Source organism: Hyperolius riggenbachi, chromosome 1 (genome assembly GCF_040937935.1).
Source record: "Hyperolius riggenbachi isolate aHypRig1 chromosome 1, aHypRig1.pri, whole genome shotgun sequence".
Taxonomy (NCBI): Eukaryota; Metazoa; Chordata; class Amphibia; order Anura; family Hyperoliidae; genus Hyperolius; species Hyperolius riggenbachi.
Genome location: NC_090646.1, coordinates 617,767,368 through 617,775,631, shown reverse-complemented (window position 1 = coordinate 617,775,631; position 8,264 = coordinate 617,767,368).

The window sequence follows — 8,264 nt, the reverse complement described above, 5'->3', positions numbered from 1 at the left end:
CTGCTCAAGACTTCCTGTGTCCCGTTTGTGGAGAAGAGCGTGCAAGCAACGTGTCAGTGGTGCAATGATCAGGTGTTCTTCCTGTGTGGCAATCGCTGTGTCTCATATCTATGATGCCATCTAGTGGCGTCTTGAGACACAGCTGTATCATCCTTGAGGCACATCTGGCTATGGGGAGGGGGGCTGAGATGTACTCAGGGGAAATCTAACTACTGTAGTGGAAGCTATACTGGGGAAGGGCTTATATGTGAGTCAATCACTTTTTCCTGATTTCTGAAGGGAAAAGTGGGTACCTCTGCTTATACGCGGGGCGGCTTATATGTGATTATATACTGTACTTTTGTCCCTGAAAAGCTAGGCAGGTGCACATCTAGAGCCGCAGGTGTATTTCATGTCTACTGTACAGCTGTACACTACAACTTGCAGGCAAGGATTAACAGATTCTCTTATGTGCCTTTTCCACTATGGCGAATTTGCATGCATTATCTGCATGCGAATTCACATAGCAATGTACTACAATGCAATGTAACAATTTTCCATGCGGTTTAGGCATTAACGCATTCACGCATATGCAAAAGTGTATGCGTTTTCGCATGTGAATGTCAATAGCCATGAATGGGGGGAAAAAAAACCGCTTATGCATGCAAATTCGCATGAAAAAAACACCCACAAACGCAACGCAAATTTGCATACGCATGCAAATCTGCAAGCGGTTTTTCTATGCGGATTCGCCTAGGTGTAGTGGAAACGGGCCCTTACTGATTTGCAGTCATGCATTAGCTTCTACCCAAATCAGACAATCATTTTATAGCCTGAAATAACAGAAATATAGAGGATGACATCTTAAAGAGAACCCGAGGTTGGATTTAATAATGTTAGTAGGGCACAGAGGCTGGTTGTGCATACTGTCACCAATCAGCGGGAGGGAAAGGACGCGGGCGGGGAGCGGTGATATAGAGGAGGCAGGGGAGTGGCGCTGAATGGCACCACAAAGGTAAACTGCATGCTAGCGACAAGGTGCATGTCGCTAGCACGGCGGTTTTTACTATGGGGGACAGAAGAGCGCAGGGGGGCCTGGGGGCACACTTACGGTGACAGAGGCTGGGGACAGTATGCACAACCAGCCTCTGTGCCCTATTAACATTATTAAATCCCACCTCGGGTCTCTTTATTCATCTTTTATGAGACGTTGGTCAAACCCCTGGAGTAAACATGCAGCCTATGGAGTCAAAGTAAAGCTCATCTGCCTACTTGTCCATTGTAGCCCCTTACACACTCCTAGGAGTTCTGATTCACCATGAGCTTAGTGAGTAGTCTGTAACTCTGGGTGCTTCAAGTCCTACACCATAGAGCCACATTTATCCATACCATGCACTGATGAGGACCACCCAGTCTGAAACAGTCTGTATGCATGTTGGATTATTGAGGCTCTGTACATTTAACAATGTGAGAAATCATTACATTCCAGCAGTTCTGGAGGTGTGTTTAGCTATCAGGGACAACAAAGGATGATTTGCATATTCAGCAGTGATGCATTGTGGGAAATGCTTTTTTCGCAAGAGGACTTTTTGGTCCTTTGTAGCCCCCTTACACACTGCTCGGAGTTCTGGTGCACCATAAGCTTGCTGGGTGATCTGTAATTATTCAGAAAGAATTAAAAGCAGAGGATCAGCACAACAGCCAGGCAGATTATATTTTTAAATAGGAAGTCAGTAATGGCAGCCTCCATATTCCTTTTACTTACAGATTCATTAAAAAAACAAAGCATTACAAATTACAAGTGTGGATGGGGCTCGGTATACACATAAAAACTAGCTAAAAAAACACCTTATGTATTAAAAGAGAGGCAAATACTTACCTCTCCAGAAGAATCAAACCAGTTTTACTGGATATATTTTTATTTCAAGCACAAAGCTCGATAACGTTTCGCTGGTACTTGCCCAGTTCCTCAAGTGCCTTTTAAATAGAGTGTTATGGGCATGATAACAGTCTATTCCAGTGTTTCTCAAACCTGTCCTCATGACTCCCCAACAGTGCATGTTATGCAGGCAACCTCACCTGTGCACAGGTGGGGTAATAAGTGTCTCAGCTAGGTGGATTCCATGTAGCTGAGACACTTATTTCCCCACCTGTGCATAGGTGAGGTTGCCTGAAAACTTGCACCATTAGGGAATCAGGAGAACAAGTTTGAGAAACACTCAAAAGGCACTTGTTGATTTTTGAACTGACCTGAGGGAGCGGGCACGTACCCGTGAAACGCTTTGTGTTTAAAAACTATTTCCAGTAAAACTGGTTTGATTCTTCTGGAAAGTTAAGAAATTGCCTCTCATTTTATATATAAGGTGCTTTTTAACAATTTTTTTGTGTATACTGGGTGCCTCCCACCCTAGTTATGTAGCCTAAACCTCCATTGGAGGTGTTGGTTTTCATGTTTTTTTCTTTTTTAGAAAACTTTAAAGAGAACCCGAGGCGGTTCCATGGGAGGCCGATGGGACACAGAGGTATGTTCTCTGCCTCATGACATGCCTCTTTGTACCCACACCGACGCGCTATGGTCACCCCGAGATTAGCGACAATATTTGTCGCTATCTCGGAGGAAAACACAGGGGAGAGAGATTCTCTGTTTAAAACGCCCACCAGGGGCGTTCCTACAGGGTCTCCAGAGCTGCCATTGGGCAGCTCTCTCCCTGGCCACGCCCCATGCCACTCCCCCGCCTCCCTGCACGCTATGAGAGACAGCGTCATGACCCAGAGGTCACGAAAGTGAAAGTGGGCCACTGCGGCCCACAGGAGCGGTGTTTTTTCTGGCTACTTGATCTGCTCAGCACCACCGATCAAGTAGCCTTCTTTTTACAAAAATGTTATGAGCCCATATCGGGCTCTCTTTAAAGAACCTCAAGAGAGCGACCATCCAGCTCCCGTGTGCAGACCTGGAGAACGGAGCAGGGGAAGTTATTTTCCTGCAGGCTATATCGGTGGTTGCAAGGATTTGCAACCCACCTTTGCAGGTATAATTTACTATAACCTATATCCCATAACAACTTACAACGATACTGCTCCATCGGGTTCCTGGTCTTTCCTCTTGTCCCATCCCTAGATGACCCTGTGTTACAGGAATTTACAGTTGTTGCACATAAGACAAAACACCAAAAAGGATGATAGAAATGAGTTTTATTTTGTAAAAAGATAAAAAAATGAATATTGTACAAAAATAAAGTTTGTAGAGAACTTTGGTTGAGTAACACAAAATGACCAAGACAAAAACTGCAGGTGAAATTTAAACATTCAGATAAGCAAATGGATATAAGCTGTATACCATCGTTTGGAAGAAGAGATACAACAATCACAAACTTTACCCTTTTTTTTCCATAATAAAAAAGCAAAAATGCACAACCATCTGCTGGACATTCGGAGAAATAGGCCGGTATATTGGAATAAAGAAAACAAAACAGAACATGTATAGAAAATGTAAGCTGAAGTACTAAAAGGATGTTTTTCATTTGTGTGCCAAACTTGTGTCACCTTTACTATTTAAAACACACCTGTGTCACAAACAGTATGAAAGAAAAATCAATTCTAAATAATTGTGGTATAACGGAGAGTGGTATTTTCCAGCACGCTGCTGACTTCCTGTCCAATAACCAATAGAATAATAATAAGAAAATAGAAAAGGACGCTACACATGTTGCATGGCCATGTGATGTTTAGCAGTCTATGGGCCACATGCAATTCACTTTTTCACCTGACTTTTCTCCTAGGAGAACATTTTTCATCTTCAATTTAGAATACGTTTTCAGCAATTTGCAAAGGAAAAAGTACCAAAAAGTAGGAGAAAGGTACTATCAAAATTATTTTGAGCATTTTTTTGCTTGCTGGGGGTTTAAAACGCATTTTATTGACAAGTTTCAAAATATCACCTAGGAGAAAATTCAGGTGAAAAACTGAATTGCATATGGCCCCATATGTTGTATGAAGTGCGAACAAGGTTTCTTTCCTCTGCCTTCCAATTTAAAAGCATAATCCATTCTTGGGCCCATATGCAATTAACTTTTTCTCCTGAGTTTTCTCCTACGAAATAAAGTTTTGATTTATTTTAAAAATAACTTTTCAGCACTGTACAGTTTAAAAAAAAGGGCCAAAAGGTAGCTGACAAAGTACCATCTAAATTATTTTGAGTATTTTGCTGGTGGTTTAAAAAGCATTTTATTTACAAGTTGTGAACATGTAGGAGAAAAAGTGAATTAGATAAGGGCCTTTAGCTTCTATGACGAATCATGCAGTAAGCCCCTGTGGCCTATATGCAATTAACTTTTCCTCCAAAGTTTTCTCCTTGGTGATATTTTTAAACGTGTTAATAAAATGCATTTTTAATCACCAGCAAGCAAGAAAATAGTCAAAATAATTCTGGCAGGACCTTTTCACCAACTTTTTGGTACCTTTTCAATGTTACTTTAAATAGAAAATGAAACATTATCTGTTAGGAGAAAACTTAGGAGAAAAAGTTGATTCCACGTGGGCCTGTGTATATAACTAATAAGGCAGTAAGCTCCGCTTTCCCTGTTCAATTAGAGGTGGCACAGTTAAAAGACCACTCAGAATAAAATTGTAAAATTTAAAATACACGTGTATAAGAAGTACTTTTCTCCCGGAGTAAAGTGCACTATAAACAACTTTTCTCCTATGTTGCTGTCACTTACAGTAAGCAGGACAGGTTTTGGACTAGTCCATCTCCTCATCGGAGAATTCTTGGTATTTCTTTATTCTTTACAAAAGCACTCCCTGGAAATGATCTATACAAAGATGCCAACCTCTACCTACTTGCAGAATTTGTGGCTGACTTAAAGGGACTCCGAGCACCTTATGGGTATGCCTGTAAGCCAGACGACTTCCAACAAAGTTGTGCTATGAACCCTCTGGAGGAGCCTCTTGCAATGGCCATGTGTGTCACTTCCTGTTCCTGCTTCATTCAGTGATGCACTTCTCTAACAGAGAAGTCAAGGGTGACCCGGAAATTATAACATAGCCAAGATGGCAACAGTGATTTTTAAATTGAAATCGAACAAAAACTATTTGGAGAGCACAAGCTACAGAAAGCTATGCATCTTTAAGTACTTTGCAGTTCTGGTCGGAGTCTCTAGGCATACCCATGAGAGGTGCTCGGAGTCCCTTTAACTGACTTTTAGTAAGTGGGTTTAAAAATACCTTGAGAATGTCCTGTGAGGAGATCAACTAGACCAAAACCTGTCAGTTCTGTCATATTTTTACAATCTGTTATAAGTTACAGCGACATAGGGAAAATCAGTACATTTTACTATGGAACAAATGTACATTTTATGCCTATGCATATACATGTATTTCAAATTTTACAATTTTTCGCAATAGGGGTTCCTTATTATAGATCAAAACTGATATATAACTTCTTAATGTCCCAGACTGCTTTTCCTTACAGTTACTCTTTAAGTAAGCAAACATCTCACAGTCAATCTTTTCTACCTTCTAAAGATAATGCTGCACTATATCTGTGTTACTGATCAACCCGCTCAGTTAAATGGGAATTACAGTCTGGCATGACATACACTAAAAATCTGCCTGCTTATTGTCTATATAGTTATCCAACTTGCCTTTCACTCAAAGTATTGTCATCTTTGTGCAAATCATAATTCACTCCATGGTCCCAGTCAGCTAATTCTGGAATCAGTCACCTATCAGCATGTAATATCCAAATCAATTTGTAAAAAGCACACTGCTATTTTCCTGACTGCAAAACTTTCTATCAGTGTAGCTTGCACACAAAAGCTTCCTGCCTATAAATCAAGGCTTATCTCCTGTACTCTGAGATCACAGAATGATTTTCTGTCAGAGAGCTCAGTGACTTACAAGGCTCCCAGAGGAAAGTGAAGTAAAGCTATTAACCCTCTTCAGGTACTTTTTTTTATTTTTTTTAAAAACAAAAATTTGTTCTTAAAAGTTATAATGGTGTGTCTAATGTACTGTAACAAAAGGGGTGTAATTGCACTTAACAGATTAATTGCTGCAACTCCACTAATTGCACGCTTGTTCATGTGTGTGATTTAGAAACTACCAAGGCCAAAAAATTTGTATGAAAATGGAATAAAGATGGCAGCCAGCATATCATTTTCAGTTCAGGTTCCCTTCCAAATACCCTGTTCTCTTTACTGGCATTTAGTGCTAATGGCTTGCGGTAACCTACAAAACAACTTCAGCTCTAATAGAGAACAACAAAAACTATTAGCTGGGTGGGCTTAGCTCTCTCTAGCTGTGTTTAAAGAGACACTGAAGCGAGAATAAATCTCGCTTCAGAGCTTATATTCAGCAGGGGCATGTGTGCCCCTGCTAAAACGCCGCTATCCCGCGGCTAAACGGGGGTCCCTTACCTCCCAAATCCCCCCTGCAAAATCCGCGACCAACTTGGTCGTAGATTTTGCTGCTCTTGAGGCAGGGCTAACGGCTGCAACCCTGCCTCTCAGCGCCGTCTATCAGCGGCGCACCGCCGCCTCTCCCCCGCCCCTCTCAGCGAAGGAAGACTGAGAGGGGCGGGGGAGAGGCGGAGATACGCGCTGATAGACGCGCGTGAGGCAGGGCTGCAGCGGTTAGCCCTGCCTCTATGCGGAAGAGATCCCCGGGACTCCACGAGGGGATTTGGGAGGTAAGGGACCCCCGTTTAGCCGCTAGATAGTGGCGTTTTAGCAGGGGCACACATGCCCCAGCTGAATATAAGCTCTGAAGCGAGATTTATTCTCGCTTCAGAGTCTCTTTAAAGCAAATCTGAAACGAAAATAAACTTATGAGGTAATGATTTGTATGTTTAGTACAGATATTAAATAGACCATTAGTAGCAAAGAAAAGAGTCTCATATTGTTTTCCAGTACAGGAAGAGTTAAAAAACTTGAGACGTTATCTATGCAAAAGAACATCTCTGAGCTAGTCAACCAACTTAGCAGAACTCAGTCCTGTTTTCTAAAGAGCTTAAACAGCCAGGAAACAGCGAGAGAGAGCTCGAAATTAGGTTTTACAGCAGGAAAGTGCAAAGGGTCATTAGCACTGCTCTGCATGTGAAAGTATGATGCTAGAAATAAAGCTATATAACTGAAAATTAAAATAGGAGTCTCTTTTCTTTGCTACAAATGTTCTATTTATTATCCGTACTACGCGTACAATTCAATATCTCATAAGTTTATTTTCACTTCAGGTTTGCTTTAAAGGAGATGGGCACAAAGTGAAATGGATGTACTGAAGATGACAGTTGATTCTGACTGTAGATACAACTCCAGGTATGGACACAAGTTAAAGGCAAAGACTGTCCACTAAACACTTTTGTTATGGTTGGATTCTGGTGGGTTATGTCCTCCAGGACTTAGTCATTTATCTTAATATGAATGACTGGGTGAAGCTTGGACTTCTGCATTAGAGTTCTCTCTATTAACTTCCACAAGAGAAGCTTGTAGGTGGTTAATCCTGCCAGCATTTGTTCAATGGGTTAATCGTTCAATTCACAACATTTCCGCAAAGAAAAAACATGGTCAGCAAATCTGGAGGTCGAAATAGTACTAAAAGATATTTTTTCCATTTTTTTGTTAATCAGGAAAACATAAAATATCACAAATAAAAATGCAATATTTGTTTGGAGCATCATCACCTGCTAGATTGACCATGAGCTTTGTAAATTCAAAAATGGTTGTGGTTCCATTAAGACCAATAGTACCCAATTATCGGGCACTAAGTTTGGAGGCTACTTTTGTAATGTTAGAAACTTGTGTACTGCAACGGTAGCAGGAGAGACTTTTCTGCTCACAGTAAAAGTCAAAAAAGAGTTACTCTCCAAACAAGGTCTGTTTGTAATATTCTAAATATCTTTGATGAAAAATAGCTCTAAATTCAATCAACAATACAACAAAAAGAATCTATACATTCCCTTTACAAATTACCCTCTATTATGCTATTTTCTTTCTACCGTTTTCAAAACTGGCAAGAATTCTACGACCTACCAATTATGAAAACGGCAGTTCCCTCAGTTGTCATCATAGAATGTCCATAACAGATGAAGGCAAATAAGTTTGTGGCGTTTCATGGGGTAAAAAAGAAGAGTTTAAATAACTAAAGATAAACCAGCTACTGTACATGGGAGAACAATGAGAGCCAAGTAGTATTGTCCAAAATAGAATACCACAGCACATAAAATCTGCAGAACTGGGACACCGTAAGGTGTAATCATTTGGAAAGGATGTATGCTTATCATCATCACA